Genomic DNA, 23,242 nt, shown 5'->3' with positions numbered 1-23,242 from the left:
TCGCCTCAATCCCCAATCCCAATGAGAATCCCCTCAGTCCCCAATCCTAATGTAAATCCCCTCAGTCCCCGACCCCAATGTGAATCTCCTCAGTTCCCAAATCCCAATGTGAATCTCCTCAGTCCCCAATCCCAATGTGAATCGTCTCAATCCCCAATCCCAATGTGAATCCCCTCAGTCCCCAATCCTAATGTGATACTCATCAGTCCCCATTCCCAATGTGAATTCCCTCAATCCCCAATCCCAATGTGAATCCCCTCAGTCCCCAATCCCAATGTGAATCACCTCAATCCCCATTCCCAATGTGAATCCCTCAGTCCCCAATCCCAATGTGAATCCCTTCAGTCGCCAATCCTAATGTGAATCCCCTCAGTCCCCAATCCCAATGTGAATCCCCTCAATCCCCAATCCCAATTGGAATCCTCCACAGCCCCTATTCTCAATGTGAATCCCCTCAGTCCCCAATCCTAATGTGAATCCGCTCAATCCCCATTCCCAATGTGCATCCCTCAGTCCCCAATCCCAATGTGAATCCCCTCAGTCGCCAAACCTAATGTGAATCCCCTCAGTCCCCAATCCCAATGTGAATCCCCTCAGTCCCCAATCCCAATGTGAAACCCATCAGTCCGCAATCCCAATGTGAATCCCCTCAGTCGCCAAACCTAATGTGAATCCCCTCAGTCCCCAATCCCAATGTGAATACCCTCAGTCCCCAATCCCAATGTGACCCTTCCCAGTCCCCAATCCCAATGTGAATCCCCTCAGTCCCCAATCCCAATATGAATCCCCTCAGTCACCAATCCCAATGTGAATCCCCTCAATCCACAATCCCAATGTGGAGCTCCTAAATCCCCAATCCCAATGTGAATCCCCTCAGTCCCCAATCCCAATGTGAATCCCCTAATCCCCAATCCATGTGAATCCCCTGAATCCCCATTCCCAATGTGAATCCCCTCAGTCTCCAATCCCAATGTGAATCCCCTCAGTCCCCAATCCCAATGTGAATCCCCTCAATGACCAATCCCAATTGGAATCCCCACAGTCCCGATTCTCAATGTGAATCCCCTCAGTCCCCAATCCCAATGTGAATCCCCTCAATCCCCAATCCCAATGTGAATCCCCTCAGCCCCAAATCCCAATGTGAATCCCCTCAGTCCCCAGTCCAAATGTGAATCCCCTCAGCCCCCAATCCCAATGTGAAACCCATCAGCCCCCAATCCCAATGTGACCCCGCCCAGTCCCCAATCCCAATGTGAATACCCTCAGTCCCCAATCCCAATGTGACCCAGCCCAGTCCCCAATCCCAATGTGAATCCCCTCAGTCCCCAATCCCAATGTGAATCCCCTAATCCCCAATCCATGTGAATCACCGGAATCCCCAATCCCAATGTGAATACCCTCAGTCCCCAATCCCATTGTGTCCCCGCCCAGTCCCCAATCCCAATGTGAATCCCCTCAGTCCCCAATCCCAATGTGAATCCCCTAATCCCCAATCCATGTGAATCCTCTGAATCCCCGTTCCCAATGTGAATCCCCTCAATCCCCAATCCCAATGTGAATCCCCTCAGTCCCCAATCCGAATGTGAATCTCCTCAGTCCCCGACCCCAAGGTGAATCCCCGCAATCCCCAATCCAAATGTGAATCCCCTGTATCCCCAATCCCAATGTGAATACCCTGAATCCATCAATCCCAATGTGAATCTGCTCAGTTCCCAATCCCAATGTGAATTGCCTCAATCCCCAATCCAATGTGAATCCCCTCAGTCCCCAATCCTCATGTAAATCCCCTCAGTCCCCAATCCCAATGTGCAACCCCTCAGTCCCCAATCCCAATGTGAAACCCATCAGCCCCCAATTCCAATGTGAATACCCTCAGTCCCCAATCCCAATGTGACCCCGCCCAGTCCCCAATCCCAATGTGAATCCCCTCAGTCCACAATCCCAATGTGAATCCCCTAATCCCCAATCCATGTGAATCCCCTGAATCCCCAATCCCAATGCGAATACCCTCAGTCCCCAATCCCAATGTGACCCCGCCCAGTCCCCAATCCCAATGTGAATCCCCTCAGTCCCCAATCCCAATGTGAATCCCCTCAGCCCCCAATCCGAATGTGAATCTCCTCAGTCCCCGACCCCAATGTGAATCCCCGCAATCCCCAATCCAAATGTGAATGCCCTGTATCCCCAAACCCAATGTGGACCACCTGAATCCCCAATCCTAATGTGAATCCCCTCAGTCCCCAATCACAATGTGAATTCTCTCAGTCGCAATCCCAATGTGAATCTAGTCAATCCCCAATCCCAATGTGAATCCCCTCAATTCCCAATCACAATGTGAATCCCCCGCCACAATCCCAAATCCCAATGTGAATCTCCTCAGTCCCCAATCCCAATGTGAATCGTCTCAATCCCCAATCCCAATGTGAATCCCCTCAGTCCCCAATCCTAATGAGAAACTCATCAGTCCCCATTCCCAATGTGCATCCCTCAGTCCCCAATCCCAATGTGAATCCCCTCAGTCGCCAAAGCTAATGTGAATCCCCTCAGTCCCCAATCCCAATGTGAAACCCATCAGTCCGCAATCCCAATGTGAATACCCTCAGTCTCCAATCCCAATGTGACCCTTCCCAGTCCTTAATCCCAATATGAATCCCCTGAATCCCCATTCCCAATGTGAATCCCCTCAGTTCCCAAACCCAATGTGAATCCCCTCAGTCCCCAATTCCAATGAGAATCCCCTCAATCCAGAATCCCAATGTGAATCCCCTCAGTCCCCAATCCCAATGTGAATACCCTCAGTCCCCAATCCCAATGTGAATCTCCTCAGTCCCCGATCCCAACGTGAATCCCCGCAATCCCCAATCCTAATGTGAATCCCCTGAATCCACAATCCCAATGTGAATCCCCTCAATCCCCAATCCCAATGTGAATTCCCTCAATCCCCAATCCCAATGTGAATCCCCCGCCTCAAGTCCCAAATCCCCATGTGAATCGCCTCAATCCCCAATCCCAATATGAATCCCCTCAGTCCCCAATCCCAATGTGAATCGCCTCAATCCCCAATCCCAATGTGAATCCCCTCAGTCCCCATTCCCAATGTGATTCCCCTCAATCCCCAATCCCAATGTGAATACCCCGCCTTAATCCCCAATCCCAGTGTGAATCCCCTCAGCCCTCACTCCCAATGTGAATCCCCACAATCCCCAATCCCAATGTGAAACCCATCAGTCCGCAATCCCAATGTGAATACCCTCTGTCCCCAATCCCAATGTGACCCTTTCCAGTCCCCAATCCCAATGTCAATCCCTTCAGTCCCCAATCCCAATGTGAATCCTCTCAGTCACAATCCCAATGAGAATCTCGTCAATCCCCTATCCCAATGTGAATCCCCTCAATCACCAATCCCAATGTAAATCCACCGCCACATCCCGAATCCCAATGTGAATCTCCTCAGTTCCCAATCCCAATGTGAATCGCCTCAATCCCCAATCCCAATGAGAATCCCCTCAGTCCCCAATCCTAATGTAAATCCCCTCAGTCCCCGACCCCAATGTGAATCTCCTCAGTTCCCAAATCCCAATGTGAATCTCCTCAGTCCCCAATCCCAATGTGAATCGTCTCAATCCCCAATCCCAATGTGAATCCCCTCAGTCCCCAATCCTAATGTGATACTCATCAGTCCCCATTCCCAATGTGAATTCCCTCAATCCCCAATCCCAATGTGAATCCCCTCAGTCCCCAATCCCAATGTGAATCACCTCAATCCCCATTCCCAATGTGAATCCCTCAGTCCCCAATCCCAATGTGAATCCCTTCAGTCGCCAATCCTAATGTGAATCCCCTCAGTCCCCAATCTCAATTCGAATCCTCCACAGACCCGATTCTCAATGTGAATCCCCTCAGTCCCCAATCCTAATGTGAATCCGCTCAATCCCCATTCCCAATGTGCATCCCTCAGTCCCCAATCCCAATGTGAATCCCCTCAGTCGCCAAACCTAATGTGAATCCCCTCAGTCCCCAATCCCAATGTGAATCTCCTCAATCCACAATCCCAATGTGAAACCCATCAGTCCGCAATCCCAATGTGAATACCCTCAGTCCCCAATCCCAATGTGACCCTTCCCAGTCCCCAATCCCAATGTGAATCCCCTCAGTCCCCAATCCCAATATGAATCCCCTCAGTCACCAATCCCAATGTGAATCCCCTCAATCCACAATCCCAATGTGGAGCTCCTAAATCCCCAATCCCAATGTGAATCCCCTCAGTCCCCAATCCCAATGTGAATCCCCTAATCCCCAATCCATGTGAATCCCCTGAATCCCCATTCCCAATGTGAATCCCCTCAGTCTCCAATCCCAATGTGAATCCCCTCAGTCCCCAATCCCAATGTGAATCCCCTCAATGACCAATCCCAATTGGAATCCCCACAGTCCCGATTCTCAATGTGAATCCCCTCAGTCCCCAATCCCAATGTGAATCCCCTCAATCCCCAATCCCAATGTGAATCCCCTCAGCCCCAAATCCCAATGTGAATCCCCTCAGTCCCCAGTCCAAATGTGAATCCCCTCAGCCCCCAATCCCAATGTGAAACCCATCAGCCCCCAATCCCAATGTGACCCCGCCCAGTCCCCAATCCCAATGTGAATACCCTCAGTCCCCAATCCCAATGTGACCCAGCCCAGTCCCCAATCCCAATGTGAATCCCCTCAGTCACCAATCCCAATGTGAATCCCCTAATCCCCAATCCATGTGAATCACCGGAATCCCCAATCCCAATGTGAATACCCTCAGTCCCCAATCCCAATGTGTCCCCGCCCAGTCCCCAATCCCAATGTGAATCCCCTCAGTCCCCAATCCCAATGTGAATCCCCTAATCCCCAATCCATGTGAATCCTCTGAATCCCCGTTCCCAATGTGAATCCCCTCAATCCCCAATCCCAATGTGAATCCCCTCAGTCCCCAATCCGAATGTGAATCTCCTCAGTCCCCGACCCCAAGGTGAATCCCCGCAATCCCCAATCCAAATGTGAATCCCCTGTATCCCCAATCCCAATGTGAATACCCTGAATCCATCAATCCCAATGTGAATCTGCTCAGTTCCCAATCCCAATGTGAATTGCCTCAATCCCCAATCCAATGTGAATCCCCTCAGTCCCCAATCCTCATGTAAATCCCCTCAGTCCCCAATCCCAATGTGCAACCCCTCAGTCCCCAATCCCAATGTGAAACCCATCAGCCCCCAATTCCAATGTGAATACCCTCAGTCCCCAATCCCAATGTGACCCCGCCCAGTCCCCAATCCCAATGTGAATCCCCTCAGTCCACAATCCCAATGTGAATCCCCTAATCCCCAATCCATGTGAATCCCCTGAATCCCCAATCCCAATGCGAATACCCTCAGTCCCCAATCCCAATGTGACCTCGCCCAGTCCCCAATCCCAATGTGAATCCCCTCAGTCCCCAATCCCAATGTGAATCCCCTCAGCCCCCAATCCGAATGTGAATCTCCTCAGTCCCCGACCCCAATGTGAATCCCCGCAATCCCCAATCCAAATGTGAATGCCCTGTATCCCCAAACCCAATGTGGACCACCTGAATCCCCAATCCTAATGTGAATCCCCTCAGTCCCCAATCACAATGTGAATTCTCTCAGTCGCAATCCCAATGTGAATCTAGTCAATCCCCAATCCCAATGTGAATCCCCTCAATTCCCAATCACAATGTGAATCCCCCGCCACAATCCCAAATCCCAATGTGAATCTCCTCAGTCCCCAATCCCAATGTGAATCGTCTCAATCCCCAATCCCAATGTGAATCCCCTCAGTCCCCAATCCTAATGAGAAACTCATCAGTCCCCATTCCCAATGTGCATCCCTCAGTCCCCAATCCCAATGTGAATCCCCTCAGTCGCCAAAGCTAATGTGAATCCCCTCAGTCCCCAATCCCAATGTGAAACCCATCAGTCCGCAATCCCAATGTGAATACCCTCAGTCTCCAATCCCAATGTGACCCTTCCCAGTCCTTAATCCCAATATGAATCCCCTGAATCCCCATTCCCAATGTGAATCCCCTCAGTTCCCAAACCCAATGTGAATCCCCTCAGTCCCCAATTCCAATGAGAATCCCCTCAATCCAGAATCCCAATGTGAATCCCCTCAGTCCCCAATCCCAATGTGAATACCCTCAGTCCCCAATCCCAATGTGAATCTCCTCAGTCCCCGATCCCAACGTGAATCCCCGCAATCCCCAATCCTAATGTGAATCCCCTGAATCCACAATCCCAATGTGAATCCCCTCAATCCCCAATCCCAATGTGAATTCCCTCAATCCCCAATCCCAATGTGAATCCCCCGCCTCAAGTCCCAAATCCCCATGTGAATCGCCTCAATCCACAATCCCAATATGAATCCGCTCAGTCCCCAATCCCAATGTGAATCGCCTCAATCCCCAATCCCAATGTGAATCATCTCAGTTCCCAATCCCAATGTGAATCCCCTCAGTCCTCAATCCCTATGAGTATCCCCTCAATCCAGAATCCCAATGTGAATCCCCTCAGTCCCCAATCCCAATGTGAATACCCTCAGTCCCCAATCCCAATGTGAATCTCCTCAGTCCCCGATCCCAATGTGAATCCCCGCAATCCCAAATCCCCATGTGAATCGCCTCAATCCCCAATCCCAATATGAATCCCCTCAGTCCCCAATCCCAATGTGAATCGCCTCAATCTTCAATCCCAATGTGAATCCCCTCAGTCCCCATTCCCAATGTGATTTCCCTCAATCCCCAATCCCAATGTGAATCCCCCGCCTTAATCCCCAATCCCAGTGTGAATCCCCTCAGTCCTCAATCCAAATGTGAATCCCCTCAATCCCCAATCTCAATGTGAAACCCATCAGTCCGCAATCCCAATGTGAATACCCTCAGTCCCCAATCCCAATGTGAATCCCTTGAGTCCCCAATCCCAATGTGAATCCTCTCAGTCGCAATCCCAATGAGAATCTCGTCAATCCCCTATCCCAATGTGAATCCCCTCAATCACCAATCCCAATGTAAATCAACCGCCACATCCCGAATCCCAATGTGAATCTCCTCAGTTCCCAATCCCAATATGAATTGCCTCAATCCCCAATCCAATGTGTATCCCCTCAGTCCCCAATCCTAATGTAAATCCCCTCAGTCCCCAATCCCAATGTGCAACCCCTCAGTCCCCAATCCCAATGTGAAACCCATCAGCCCCCAATCCCAATGTGAATACCCTCAGTCCCCAATCCCAATGTGACCCCGCCCAGTCCCCAATCCCAATGTGAATCCCCTCAGTCCACAATCCCAATGTGAATCCCCTAACCCCCAATCCTTGTGAATCCCCTGAATCCCCAATCCCAATGCGAATACCTTCAGTCCCCAATCCCAATGTGACCCCGCCCAGTCCCCAATCCTAATGTGAATCCCCTCAGTCCCCAATCACAATGTGAATTCTCTCAGTCGCAATCCCAATGTGAATCTAGTCAATCCCCAATCCCAATGTGAATCCCCTCAATTCCCAATCACAATGTGAATCCCCCGCCATAATCCCAAATCCCAATGTGAATCTCCTCAGTCCCCAATCCCAATGTGAATCGTCTCAATCCCCAATCCCAATGTGAATCCCCTCAGTCCCCAATCCTAATGAGAAACTCATCAGTCCCCATTCCCAATGTGCATCCCTCAGTCCCCAATCACAATGTGAATCCCCTCAGTCGCCAAACCTAATGTGAATCCCCTCAGTCCCCAATCCCAATGTGAATCCCCTCAGTCCCCAATCCCAATGTGAAACCCATCAGTCCGCAATCCCAATGTGAATACCCTCAGTCCCCAATCCCAATGTGTCCCCGCCCAGTCCCCAATCCCAATGTGATTCCCCTCAGTCCCCAATCCCAATGTGAATCCCCTAATCCCCAATCCATGTGAATCCTCTGAATCCCCATTCCCAATGTGAATCCCCTCAATCCCCAATCTCAATGTGAATCCCCTCAATCCACAATCCCAATGTGAATCCCCTCAGTCCCCAATCCGAATGTGAATCTCCTCAGTCCCCGACCCCAAGTTGAATCCCCGCAATCCCCAATCCAAATGTGAATCCCCTGTATCCCCAATCCCAATGTGAATACCCTGAATCCACCAATCCCAATGTGAATCCCCTCAGTCCCCAATCACAATGTGAATCCTCTCAGTCGCAATCCCAATGTGAATCTCGTCAATCCCCAATCCCAAAGTGAATCCCCTCAATCCCCAATCACAATGTGAATCCCCCGCCACAATCCCAAATCCCAATGTGAATCTCCTCAGTCCCCAATCCCAATGTGAATCGTCTCAATACCTAATCCCAATGTGAATCCCCTCAGTCCCCAATCCCAATGTGAATCCCCTCAATCCCCATTCCCAATGTGAATCCCTCAGTCCCCAATCCCAATGTGAATCCCCTCAGTCGCCAGTCCTAATGTGAATCCCCTCAGTCCCCAATCCCAATGTGAATCCCCTCAATCCCCAATCCCAATTCGAATCCTCCACAGACCCGATTCTCAATGTGAATCCCCTCAGTCCCCAATCCTAATGTGAATCCGCGCAATCCCCATTCCCAATGTGAATCACCTTAATCCCCAATCCCAATGTGAAACCCATCAGTCCGCAATCCCAATGTGAATACCCTCAGTCCCCAATCCCAATGTGACCCTTCCCAGTCCCCAATCCCAATGTGAATGCCCTAAATCCCAAATCCCAATGGGAAGCCCCTAATACCCAATCCATGTGAATCCCCTGAATCCCCATTCCCAATGTGAATCCCCTCAGTCCCCAATCCCAATGTGAATCCCCTCAGTCACCAATCCCAATGTGAATCCCCTAATCCCAAATCCATGTGAATCCCCTGAATCCCCATTCCCAATGTGAATCCCCTCAGTTCCCAATCCCAATGTGAATCCCCTCAGTCCCCAATCCCAATGAGAATCCCCTCCATCCAGAATCCCAATGTGAATCCCCTCTGTCCCCAATCCCAATGTGAATCCCCTCAGTCCCCAATCCCAATGTGAATCTCCTCAGTCCCCGATCCCAATGTGAATCCCCGCAATCCCCAATCCTAATGTGAATCCCCTGAATCCCCAATCCCAATGTGAATCCCCTCAATCCCCAATCCCAATGTGAATCCCCCGCCTCAAGTCCCAAATCCCCATGTGAATCGCCTCAATCCCCAATCCCAATATGAATCCCCTCAGTCCCCAATCCCAATGTGAATCGCCTCAATCCCCAATCCCAATGTGAATCCCCTCAGTCCCCATTCCCAATGTGATTCCCCTCAATCCCCAATCCCAATGTGAATACCCCGCCTTAATCCCCAATCCCAGTGTGAATCCCCTCAGCCCTCACTCCCAATGTGAATCCCCTCAATCCCCAATCCCAATGTGAAACCCATCAGTCCGCAATCCCAATGTGAATACCCTCTGTCCCCAATCCCAATGTGACCCTTTCCAGTCCCCAATCCCAATGTCAATCCCTTCAGTCCCCAATCCCAATGTGAATCCTCTCAGTCACAATCCCAATGAGAATCTCGTCAATCCCCTATCCCAATGTGAATCCCCTCAATCACCAATCCCAATGTAAATCCACCGCCACATCCCGAATCCCAATGTGAATCTCCTCAGTTCCCAATCCCAATGTGAATCGCCTCAATCCCCAATCCCAATGAGAATCCCCTCAGTCCCCAATCCTAATGTAAATCCCCTCAGTCCCCGACCCCAATGTGAATCTCCTCAGTTCCCAAATCCCAATGTGAATCTCCTCAGTCCCCAATCCCAATGTGAATCGTCTCAATCCCCAATCCCAATGTGAATCCCCTCAGTCCCCAATCCTAATGTGATACTCATCAGTCCCCATTCCCAATGTGAATTCCCTCAATCCCCAATCCCAATGTGAATCCCCTCAGTCCCCAATCCCAATGTGAATCACCTCAATCCCCATTCCCAATGTGAATCCCTCAGTCCCCAATCCCAATGTGAATCCCTTCAGTCGCCAATCCTAATGTGAATCCCCTCAGTCCCCAATCCCAATGTGAATCCCCTCAATCCGCAATCCCAATTCGAATCCTCCACAGACCCGATTCTCAATGTGAATCCCCTCAGTCCCCAATCCTAATGTGAATCCGCTCAATCCCCATTCCCAATGTGCATCCCTAAGTCCCCAATCCCAATGTGAATCCCCTCAGTCGCCAAACCTAATGTGAATCCCCTCAGTCCCCAATCCCAATGTGAATCCCCTCAGTCCCCAATCCCAATGTGAAACCCATCAGTCCGCAATCCCAATGTGAATACCCTCAGTCCCCAATCCCAATGTGACCCTTCCCAGTCCCCAATCCCAATGTGAATCCCCTCAGTCCCCAATCCCAATATGAATCCCCTCAGTCACCAATCCCAATGTGAATCCCCTCAATCCACAATCCCAATGTGGAGCTCCTAAATCCCCAATCCCAATGTGAATCCCCTCAGTCCCCAATCCCAATGTGAATCCCCTAATCCCCAATCCATGTGAATCCCCTGAATCCCCATTCCCAATGTGAATCCCCTCAGTCTCCAATCCCAATGTGAATCCCCTCAGTCCCCAATCCCAATGTGAATCCCCTCAATGACCAATCCCAATTGGAATCCCCACAGTCCCGATTCTCAATGTGAATCCCCTCAGTCCCCAATCCCAATGTGAATCCCCTCAATCCCCAATCCCAATGTGAATCCCCTCAGCCCCAAATCCCAATGTGAATCCCCTCAGTCCCCAGTCCAAATGTGAATCCCCTCAGCCCCCAATCCCAATGTGAGACCCATCAGCCCCCAATCCCAATGTGACCCCGCCCAGTCCCCAATCCCAATGTGAATACCCTCAGTCCCCAATCCCAATGTGACCCAGCCCAGTCCCCAATCCCAATGTGAATCCCCTCAGTCCCCAATCCCAATGTGAATCCCCTAATCCCCAATCCATGTGAATCACCGGAATCCCCAATCCCAATGTGAATACCCTCAGTCCCCAATCCCAATGTGTCCCCGCCCAGTCCCCAATCCCAATGTGAATCCCCTCAGTCCCCAATCCCAATGTGAATCCCCTAATCCCCAATCCATGTGAATCCTCTGAATCCCCGTTCCCAATGTGAATCCCCTCAATCCCCAATCCCAATGTGAATCCCCTCAGTCCCCAATCCGAATGTGAATCTCCTCAGTCCCCGACCCCAAGGTGAATCCCCGCAATCCCCAATCCAAATGTGAATCCCCTGTATCCCCAATCCCAATGTGAATACCCTGAATCCATCAATCCCAATGTGAATCTCCTCAGTTCCCAATCCCAATGTGAATTGCCTCAATCCCCAATCCAATGTGAATCCCCTCAGTCCCCAATCCTCATGTAAATCCCCTCAGTCCCCAATCCCAATGTGCAACCCCTCAGTCCCCAATCCCAATGTGAAACCCATCAGCCCCCAATTCCAATGTGAATACCCTCAGTCCCCAATCCCAATGTGACCCCGCCCAGTCCCCAATCCCAATGTGAATCCCCTCAGTCCACAATCCCAATGTGAATCCCCTAATCCCCAATCCATGTGAATCCCCTGAATCCCCAATCCCAATGCGAATACCCTCAGTCCCCAATCCCAATGTGACCCCGCCCAGTCCCCAATCCCAATGTGAATCCCCTCAGTCCCCAATCCCAATGTGAATCCCCTCAGCCCCCAATCCGAATGTGAATCTCCTCAGTCCCCGACCCCAATGTGAATCCCCGCAATCCCCAATCCTAATGTGAATCCCCTCAGTCCCCAATCACAATGTGAATTCTCTCAGTCGCAATCCCAATGTGAATCTAGTCAATCCCCAATCCCAATGTGAATCCCCTCAATTCCCAATCACAATGTGAATCCCCCGCCACAATCCCAAATCCCAATGTGAATCTCCTCAGTCCCCAATCCCAATGTGAATCGTCTCAATCCCCAATCCCAATGTGAATCCCCTCAGTCCCCAATCCTAATGAGAAACTCATCAGTCCCCATTCCCAATGTGCATCCCTCAGTCCCCAATCCCAATGTGAATCCCCTCAGTCGCCAAAGCTAATGTGAATCCCCTCAGTCCCCAATCCCAATGTGAAACCCATCAGTCCGCAATCCCAATGTGAATACCCTCAGTCTCCAATCCCAATGTGACCCTTCCCAGTCCTTAATCCCAATATGAATCCCCTGAATCCCCATTCCCAATGTGAATCCCCTCAGTTCCCAAACCCAATGTGAATCCCCTCAGTCCCCAATTCCAATGAGAATCCCCTCAATCCAGAATCCCAATGTGAATCCCCTCAGTCCCCAATCCCAATGTGAATACCCTCAGTCCCCAATCCCAATGTGAATCTCCTCAGTCCCCGATCCCAACGTGAATCCCCGCAATCCCCAATCCTAATGTGAATCCCCTGAATCCACAATCCCAATGTGAATCCCCTCAATCCCCAATCCCAATGTGAATTCCCTCAATCCCCAATCCCAATGTGAATCCCCCGCCTCAAGTCCCAAATCCCCATGTGAATCGCCTCAATCCACAATCCCAATATGAATCCGCTCAGTCCCCAATCCCAATGTGAATCGCCTCAATCCCCAATCCCAATGTGAATCATCTCAGTTCCCAATCCCAATGTGAATCCCCTCAGTCCTCAATCCCTATGAGAATCCCCTCAATCCAGAATCCCAATGTGAATCCCCTCAGTCCCCAATCCCAATGTGAATACCCTCAGTCCCCAATCCCAATGTGAATCTCCTCAGTCCCCGATCCCAATGTGAATCCCCGCAATCCCAAATCCCCATGTGAATCGCCTCAATCCCCAATCCCAATATGAATCCCCTCAGTCCCCAATCCCAATGTGAATCGCCTCAATCCCCAATCCCAATGTGAATCCCCTCAGTCCCCATTCCCAATGTGATTTCCCTCAATCCCCAATCCCAATGTGAATCCCCCGCCTTAATCCCCAATCCCAGTGTGAATCCCCTCAGTCCTCAATCCAAATGTGAATCCCCTCAATCCCCAATCTCAATGTGAAACCCATCAGTCCGCAATCCCAATGTGAATACCCTCAGTCCCCAATCCCAATGTGAATCCCTTGAGTCCCCAATCCCAATGTGAATCCTCTCAGTCGCAATCCCAATGAGAATCTCGTCAATCCCCTATCCCAATGTGAATCCCCTCAATCACCAATCCCAATGTAAATCAACCGCCACATCCCGAATCCCAATGTGAATCTCCTCAGTTCCCAATCCCAATATGAATTGCCTCAATCCCCAATCCAATGTGAATCCCCTCAGTCCCCAATCCTAATGTAAATCCCCTCAGTCCCCAATCCCAATGTGCAACCCCTCAGTCCCCAATCCCAATGTGAAACCCATCAGCCCCCAATCCCAATGTGAATACCCTCAGTCCCCAATCCCAATGTGACCCCGCCCAGTCCCCAATCCCAATGTGAATCCCCTCAGTCCACAATCCCAATGTGAATCCCCTAACCCCCAATCCTTGTGAATCCCCTGAATCCCCAATCCCAATGCGAATACCTTCAGTCCCCAATCCCAATGTGACCCCGCCCAGTCCCCAATCCTAATGTGAATCCCCTCAGTCCCCAATCACAATGTGAATTCTCTCAGTCGCAATCCCAATGTGAATCTAGTCAATCCCCAATCCCAATGTGAATCCCCTCAATTCCCAATCACAATGTGAATCCCCCGCCATAATCCCAAATCCCAATGTGAATCTCCTCAGTCCTCAATCCCAATGTGAATCGTCTCAATCCCCAATCCCAATGTGAATCCCCTCAGTCCCCAATCCTAATGAGAAACTCATCAGTCCCCATTCCCAATGTGCATCCCTCAGTCCCCAATCACAATGTGAATCCCCTCAGTCGCCAAACCTAATGTGAATCCCCTCAGTCCCCAATCCCAATGTGAATCCCCTCAGTCCCCAATCCCAATGTGAAACCCATCAGTCCGCAATCCCAATGTGAATACCCTCAGTCCCCAATCCCAATGTGACCCTTCCCAGTCCTTAATCCCATTATGAATCCCCTCAGTCCCCAATCCCAATGTGAATCCCCTCAGTCACCAATCCCAATGTGAATCCCCTCAATCCACAATCCCAATGTGAATCTCCTAAGTCCCCAATCCCAATGTGAATCCCCTCAGTCCCCAATCCCAATGTGAATCCCCTAATCCCCAATCCATGTGAATCCCCTGAATCCCCATTCCCAATGTGAATCCCCTCAGTTCCCAATCCCAATGTGAATCCCCTCAGTCCCCAATCCCTATGAGAATCCCCTCAATCCAGAATCCCAATGTGAATCCCCTCAGTCCCCAATCCCAATGTGAATACCCTCAGTCCCCAATCCCAATGTGAATCTCCTCAGTCCCCGATCCCAATGTGAATCCCCGCAATCCCCAATTCTAATGTGAATCCCCTGAATCCACAATCCCAATGTGAATCCCCTCAATCCCCAATCCCAATGTGAATTCCCTCAATCCCCAATCCCAATGTGAATCCCCCGCCTCAAGTCCCAAATCCCCATGTGAATCGCCTCAATCCACAATCCCAATATGAATCTGCTCAGTCCCCAATCCCAATGTGAATCGCCTCAATCCCCAATCCCAATGTGAATCCCCTCAGTTCCCAATCCCAATGTGAATCCCCTCAGTCCCCAATCCCTATGAGAATCCCCTCAATCCAGAATCCCAATGTGAATCCCCTCAGTCCCCAATCCCAATGTGAATACCCTCAGTCCCCAATCCCAATGTGAATCTCCTCAGTCCCCAATCCCAATGTGAATCCCCGCAATCCCTAATCCTAATGTGAATCCCCTGAATCCACAATCCCAATGTGAATCCCCTCAATCCCCAATCCCAATGTGAATTCCCTCAATCCCCAATCCCAATGTGAATCCCCCGCCTCAAGTCCCAAATCCCCATGTGAATCGCCTCAATCCCCAATCCCAATATGAATCCCCTCAGTCCCCAATCCCAATGTGAATCGCCTCAATCCCCAATCCCAATGTGAATCCCCTCAGTCCCCATTCCCAATGTGATTTCCCTCAATCCCCAATCCCAATGTGAATCCCCCGCCTTAATCCCCAATCCCAGTGTGAATCCCCTCAGTCCTCAATCCAAATGTGAATCCCCTCAATCCCCAATCCCAATGTGAAACCCATCAGTCCGCAATCCCAATGTGAATACCCTCAGTCCCCAATCCCAATGTGAATCCCTTCAGTCCCCAATCCCAATGTGAATCCTCTCAGTCGCAATCCCAATGAGAATCTCGTCAATCCCCTATCCCAATGTGAATCCCCTCAATCACCAATCCCAATGTAAATCCACCGCCACATCCCGAATCCCAATGTGAATTGCCTCAATCCCCAATCCAATGTGAATCCCCTCAGTCCCCAATCCTAATGTAAATCCCATCAGTCCCCAATTCCAATGTGCAACCCCTCAGTCCCCAATCCCAATGTGAATACCCTCAGTCCCCAATCCCAATGTGACCCCGCCCAGTCCCCAATCCCAATGTGAATCCCCTCAGTCCACAATCCCAATGTGAATCCCCTAATCCCCAATCCATGTGAATCTCCTGAATCCCCAATCCCAATGCGAATACCTTCAGTCCCCAATCCCAATGTGACCCCGCCCAGTCCCCAATCCCAATGTGAATCCCCTCAGTCCCCAATCCCAATGTGAATCCCCTCAGTCCCCAATCCGAATGTGAATCTCATCAGTCCCCGACCCCAATGTGAATCCCCGTAATCCCCAATCCAAATGTGAATGCCCTGTATCCCCAATCCCAATGTGAATCCCCTGAATCCCCAATCCCAATGTGAATCCCCTCAGTCCCCAATCACAATGTGAATTCTCTCAATCACAATCCCAATGTGAATCTCGTCAAACCCCAATCCCAATGTGAATCCCTTCAATTCCCAATCACAATGTGAATCCCCCGCCACAATCCCAAATCCCAATGTGAATCTCCTCAGTCCCCAATCCCAATGTGAATCGTCTCAATCCCCAATCCCAATGTGAATCCCCTCAGTCCCCAATCCTAATGAGAAACTCATCAGTCCCCATTCCCAATGTGCATCCCTAAGTCCCCAATCCCAATGTGAATCCCCTCAGTCGCCAAACGTAATGTGAATCCCCTCAGTCCCCAATCCCAATGTGAATCCCCTCAGTCCCCAATCCCAATGTGAAACCCATCAGTCCGCAATCCCAATGTGAATACCCTCAGTCCCCAATCCCAATGTGACCCTTCCCAGTCCCCAATCCCAATATGAATCCCCTCAGTCCCCAATCCCAATGTGAATCCCCTCAGTCACCAATCCCAATGTGAATCCCCTCAATCCACAATCCCAATGTGAATCTCCTAAATCCCCAATCCCAATGTGAATCCCCTCAGTCCCCAATCCCAATGTGAATCCCCTAATCCCCAATCCATGTGAATCCCCTGAATCCCCATTCCCAATGTGAAACCCATCAGTCCGCAATCCCAATGTGAATACCCTCAGTCCCCAATCCCAATGTGACCCTTCCCAGTCCCCAATCCCAATATGAATCCCCTCAGTTCCCAATCCCAATGTGAATCCCCTCAGTCCCCAATCCCTATGAGAATGCCCTCAATCCAGAATCCCAATGTGAATCCCCTCAGTCCCCAATCCCAATGTGAATACCCTCAGTCCCCAATCCCAATGTGAATCTCCTCAGTCCCCGATCCCAATGTGAATCCCCGCAATCCCCAATCCTAATGTGAATCCCCTGAATCCACAATCGCAATGTGAATCCCCTCAATACCCAATCCCAATGTGAATTCCCTCAATCCCCAATCCCAATGTGAATCCCCCGCCTCAAGTCCCAAATCCCCATGTGAATCGCCTCAATCCAGAATCCCAATATGAATCCGCACAGTCCCCAATCCCAATGTGAATCGCCTCAATCCCCAATCCCAATGTGAATCCCCTCAGTCCCCATTCCCAATGTGAAGCCACTCAATCCCCAATCCCAATGTGAATCCCCCGCCTCAATCCCCAATCCCAATGTGAATCCCCTCAGTCCTCAATCCCAATGTGAATCCCCTCAATCCCCAATCCCAATGTGAAACCCATCAGTCCGCAATCCCAATGTGAATACCCTCAGTCCCCAATCCCAATGTGACCCTTCCCAGTCCCCAATCCCAATGTGTATCCCTCAGTCCCCAATCCCAATGTGAATCCTCTCAGTCGCAATCCCAATGAGAATCTCGTCAATCCCCAATCCCAATGTGAATCCACCGCCACAATCCCGAATCCCAATATGAATCTCCTCAGTTCCCAATCCCAATGTGAATCGCCTCAATCCCCAATCCCAATGTGAATCCCTTCAGTCCCCAATCCTAATGTGAATCCCCTCACTCCCCAATCCCAATGTGAATCTCGTCAATCCCCAATCCCAATGTGAATTCCTCACTCCCCAATCCCAATGTGAATCACCTCAGTCCCCAATCCGAATGAGAAACTCCTCAGTCCCCAATCCCAATGTGAATCCCCTCAATCACCAATCCCAATTGGAATCCCCATAGTCCCGATTCTCAATGTGAATCCCCTCAGACCCCAATCACAATGTGAACCCCCTCAGTCCCCAATCTCAATGTGAATCCACCTCAGTCCCTAATCCCAATGTGAATCCTCTCAATCCCCAATCCCAATGTGAATCCCCATTCCCAAAGTGAATTCCTCAGTCCCCAATGCCAATGTGAATCCCCTCAGTCCCCAATCCCATTGTGAATCCCCTCAGTCCCCAATCCGAATGTGAATCCTCTCAGTGCTCAACCCCAATGTGAATCCTCTCCTTCGCAACCCAAGGGAATCTCGACAATCCCAATCCCAATGTGCTTCCCCTCAATCCCCAATCAAAATGTGAATCCCCTCAATCCCCAAACCCAATGTGTACTCCTTCAGTCCCCAATCTCAATGTGAATCCCCTCAGTCACCAATCCCAATGTGAATCCCCTCAATCCACAATCCCAATGTGAATCTCCTAAGTCCCCAATCCCAATGTGAATCCCCTCAGTCCCCAATCCCAATGTGAATCCCCTAATCCCCAATCCATGTGAATCCCCTGAATCCCCATTCCCAATGTGAAACCCATCAGTCCGCAATCCCAATGTGAATACCCTCAGTCCCCAATCCCAATGTGGCCCTTCCCAGTCCCCAATCCCAATATGAATCCCCTCAGTTCCCAATCCCAATGTGAATCCCCTCAGTCCCCAATCCCTATGAGAATGCCCTCAATCCAGAATCCCAATGTGAATCCCCTCAGTCCCCAATCCCAATGTGAATACCCTCAGTCCCCAATCCCAATGTGAATCTCCTCAGTCCCCGATCCCAATGTGAATCCCCGCAATCCCCAATCCTAATGTGAATCCCCTGAATCCACAATCGCAATGTGAATCCCCTCAATACCCAATCCCAATGTGAATTCCCTCAATCCCCAATCCCAATGTGAATCCCCCGCCTCAAGTCCCAAATCCCCATGTGAATCGCCTCAATCCAGAATCCCAATATGAATCCGCACAGTCCCCAATCCCAATGTGAATCGCCTCAATCCCCAATCCCAATGTGAATCCCCTCAGTCCCCATTCCCAATGTGAAGCCACTCAATCCCCAATCCCAATGTGAATCCCCCGCCTCAATCCCCAATCCCAATGTGAATCCCCTCAGTCCTCAATCCCAATGTGAATCCCCTCAATCCCCAATCCCAATGTGAAACCCATCAGTCCGCAATCCCAATGTGAATACCCTCAGTCCCCAATCCCAATGTGACCCTTCCCAGTCCCCAATCCCAATGTGTATCCCTCAGTCCCCAATCCCAATGTGAATCCTCTCAGTCGCAATCCCAATGAGAATCTCGTCAATCCCCAATCCCAATGTGAATCCACCGCCACAATCCCGAATCCCAATGTGAATCTCCTCAGTTCCCAATCCCAATGTGAATCGCCTCAATCCCCAATCCCAATGTGAATCCCTTCAGTCCCCAATCCTAATGTGAATCCCCTCACTCCCCAATCCCAATGTGAATCTCGTCAATCCCCAATCCCAATGTGAATTCCTCACTCCCCAATCCCAATGTGAATCACCTCAGTCCCCAATCCGAATGAGAAACTCCTCAGTCCCCAATCCCAATGTGAATCCCCTCAATCACCAATCCCAATTGGAATCCCCATAGTCCCGATTCTCAATGTGAATCCCCTCAGACCCCAATCACAATGTGAACCCCCTCAGTCCCCAATCTCAATGTGAATCCACCTCAGTCCCTAATCCCAATGTGAATCCTCTCAATCCCCAATCCCAATGTGAATCCCCATTCCCAAAGTGAATTCCTCAGTCCCCAATGCCAATGTGAATCCCCTCAGTCCCCAATCCCAATGTGAATCCCCTCAGTCCCCAATCCGAATGTGAATCCTCTCAGTGCTCAACCCCAATGTGAATCCTCTCCTTCGCAACCCAAGTGAATCTCGACAATCCCAATCCCAATGTGCATCCCCTCAATCCCCAATCCCAATGTGAATCCCCTCAATCCCCAAACCCAATGTGTACTCCTTCAGTCCCCAATCTCAATGTGAATCCCCTCAGTCCCCAATCCCAATGTGAATCCCTTCAATCCCCAATCCCAATGTGAATTCCCATTCCCAAAGTGAATTCCTCAGTCCCCAATCCCAATGTGAATCCCCTCAGTCCCCAATCCTAAAGTGAATCTCCCGCCTCAATCACAAATCCCAATGTGAATCGCCTCAGTCCCCAATCCTAATGTGAATCCCCTCAGTCCCCAATCCCAATATGAATCCACTCAATCACGAATCCCAATTGGAATCCCCACAGTCCCGATTCTCAATGTGAATCCCCTCAGTCCCCAATCCCAATGTGAATCGCCTCAATCCCCAATCGCAATGTGAATCCCCTCATTCCCCAATCCCAATGTGAATCCCCTCAGTCCCCAACCCCAATGTGAATCCCCTCAGTCCCCAATCACAATGTCAAACCCATCAGCCCCCAATCCCAATGTGAATACCCTCAGTCCCCAATCCCAATGTGACCCTGCCCATTCCCCAATCCCAATGTGAATCCCCTCATTCCCCAATCCCAATGTGAATCCCCTAATCCCCAATCCATGTGAATCCCCTGAATCCCCATTCCCAATGTGAATACCCTCAGTCACCAATCCCAATGTGACACCGCCCAGTCCCCAATCCCAATGTGAATCCCCTCAGTCCCCAATCCCAATGTGAATCCCCTCAATCCCCAATCTCAATGTGAATCTCCTCAATCCACAATCCCAATGTGAATCCCCTCAATCCCCAATCCCAATTCGAATCCTCCACAGCCCTGATTCTCAATGTGAATCCCCTCAGTCCCCAATCCTAATGTGAATCCGCTCAATCCCCATTCCCAATGTGAATCCGTCAGTCCCCAATCCCAATGTGAATCCACTCAGTCGCCAATCCTAATGTGAATCCCCTCAGTCCCCAATGTGAATCCCCTCAGTCCCCAATCCCAATGTGAAACCCATCAGTCCGCAATCCCAATGTGAATACCCTCAGTCCCCAATCCCAATGTGACCCTTCCCAGTCCCCAATCCCAATGTGAATCCCCTCAGTCCCCAATCCCAATGTGAATCCCCTAATACCCAATCCATGTGAATCCCCTGAATCCCCATTCCCAATGTGAATCCCCTCAGTCCCCAATCCCAATGTGAATCCCCTCAGTCACCAATCCCAATGTGAAGCCCCTCAATCCACAATCCCAATGTGAATCTCCTAAGTCCCCAATCCCAATGTGAATCCCCTCAGTCCCCAATCCCAATGTGAATCCCCTAATCCCCAATCCATGTGAATCCCCTGAATCCCCATTCCCAATGTGAATCCCCTCAGTTCCCAATCCCAATGTGAATCCCCTCAATCCACAATCCCAATGTGAATCTCCTAAGTCCCCAATCCAAATTTGAATCCCCTCAGTCCCCAATCCCAATGTGAATCCCCAAATCCCCAATCCATGTGAATCCCCCGAATCCCCATTCCCAATGTGAATCCCCTAAGTCCCCAATCCCAATGAGAATCCCCTCAATCCAGAATCCCAATGTGAATCCCCTCAGTCCCCAATCCCAATGTGAATACCCTCAGTCCCCAATCCCAATGTGAATCTCCTCAGTCCCCAATCTCCAATGTGAATCCCCGCAATCCCCATTCCTAATGTGAATCGCCTCAATCCCCAATCCCAATATGAATCCCCTCAGTCCCCAATCCCAATGTGAATCGCCTCAATCCCCAATCTCAGTGTGAATCCCCTCAGTCCCCATTCCCAATGTGAATCCCCTCAATCCCCAATCCCAATGTTAATCCCCCGCCTCAATCCCCAATCCCAATGTGAATCCCCTCAGTCCTCAATCCCAATGTGAATCCCCTAATCCCCAATCCATGTGAATCCCCTGAATCCCCATTCCCAATGTGAATCCCCTCAGTCCCCAATCCCAATGTGAATCCCCTCAGTCCCCAATCCCAATGTGAATCCCCTCAATGACCAATCCCAATTGGAATCCCCACAGTCCCGATTCTCAATGTGAATCCCCTCAGTCCCCAATCCCAATGTGAAACCCCTCAATCCCCAATCCCAATGTGAATCCCCTCAGCCCCAAATCCCAATGTGAATCCCCTCAGTCCCCAGTCCAAATGTGAATCCCCTCAGCCCCCAATCCCAATGTGAAACCCATCAACCCCCAATCCCAATGTGACCCCGCCCAGTCCCCAATCCAATTGTGAATACCCTCAGTCCCCAATCCCAATGTGACCCAGCCCAGTCCCCAATCCCAATGTGAATCCCCTCAGTCCCCAATCCCAATGTGAATCCCCTAATCCCCAATCCATGTGAATCCCCGGAATCCCCAATCCCAATGTGAATACCCTCAGTCCCTAATCCCAATGTGTCCCCGCCCAGTCCCCAGTCCCAATGTGAATCCCCTAATCCCCAATCCATGTGAATCCCCTGAATCCCCATTCCCAATGTGAATCCCCTCAGTCCCCAATCCCAATGTGAATCCCCTCAGTCCCCAATCCCAATGTGAATCGCCTCAATCCGCAATCCCAATAAGAATCCCCTCAGTCCCCAATCCCAATGTGAATCGCCTCAATCTCCAATCCCAATGTGAATCGCATCAATCCCCAATCCCAATGTGATCCCCTCAGTCCCCATTCCCAATGTGAATCCCCTCAATCCCCAATCCCAATGTGAATCCCCCTCCTCAATCCCCAATCACAATGTGAATCCCCTCAGTCCTCAATCCCAATGTGAATCCCCTCAATCCCCAATCCCAATGTGAAACCCATTAGTCTGCAATCCCAATGTGAATACCCTCAGTGCCCAATCCCAATGTGACACTTCCCAGTCCCCAAACACAATGTGAATCCCCTCAGTCCCCAATCCCAATGTGAATCCCCTAATCCCCAATCCCTGTGAATCCCCTGAATCCCCAATCCCAATGTGAATCCCCTCAGTCCCCAATCCCAATGTGAATCCCCTCAGTCCCCAATCTCAATGTGAATCCCCTCAATCCACAATCCCAATGTGAATCCCCTCAATCCACAATCCCAATGTGAATCCCCTCAGTCCCCAACCCCAATGTGAATCCCCTCTGTCCCCAATCCCAATGTGAATCTCCTCAGTCCACGATCCCAATGTGAATCCCCGCAATCCTCAATCCCAATGTGTATCCTCCGCCTCAATCCCAAATCCCAATGTGAATCCCCTCAGTCCCCAATCCCAATGTGAACCCCTCAGTTCCCAATCCTAATGTGAATCCCCTCATTCCCCAATCCCAATGTGAATCCCCACAATCCCCAATCCCAATTGGAACCCTCCGCAGACCCGATTCTTAATGTGAATCCCCTCAGTCGCCAATCCTAATGTGAATCCCCTCAGTCCCCAATCCCAATGTGAATCCCCTCAGTCCCCAATCCCAATGTGAAACCCATCAGTCCGCAATCCCAATGTGAATCCCCTCAGTCCCCAATCCCAATGTGAATCCCCTCAATCCACAATCCCAATGTGAATCTACTAAATCCACATTCCCAATGTGAATCCCCTCAGTCCCCAATCCCAATGTGAATCCCCTAATCCCCAATCCATGTGAATCCCCTCAATCCCCATTCCCAATGT

The sequence above is a fragment of the Scyliorhinus torazame genome, chromosome 14 (assembly GCF_047496885.1).
Source record: "Scyliorhinus torazame isolate Kashiwa2021f chromosome 14, sScyTor2.1, whole genome shotgun sequence".
Taxonomy (NCBI): domain Eukaryota; kingdom Metazoa; phylum Chordata; class Chondrichthyes; order Carcharhiniformes; family Scyliorhinidae; genus Scyliorhinus; species Scyliorhinus torazame.
Note: the sequence above shows the minus strand (reverse complement) of the source record.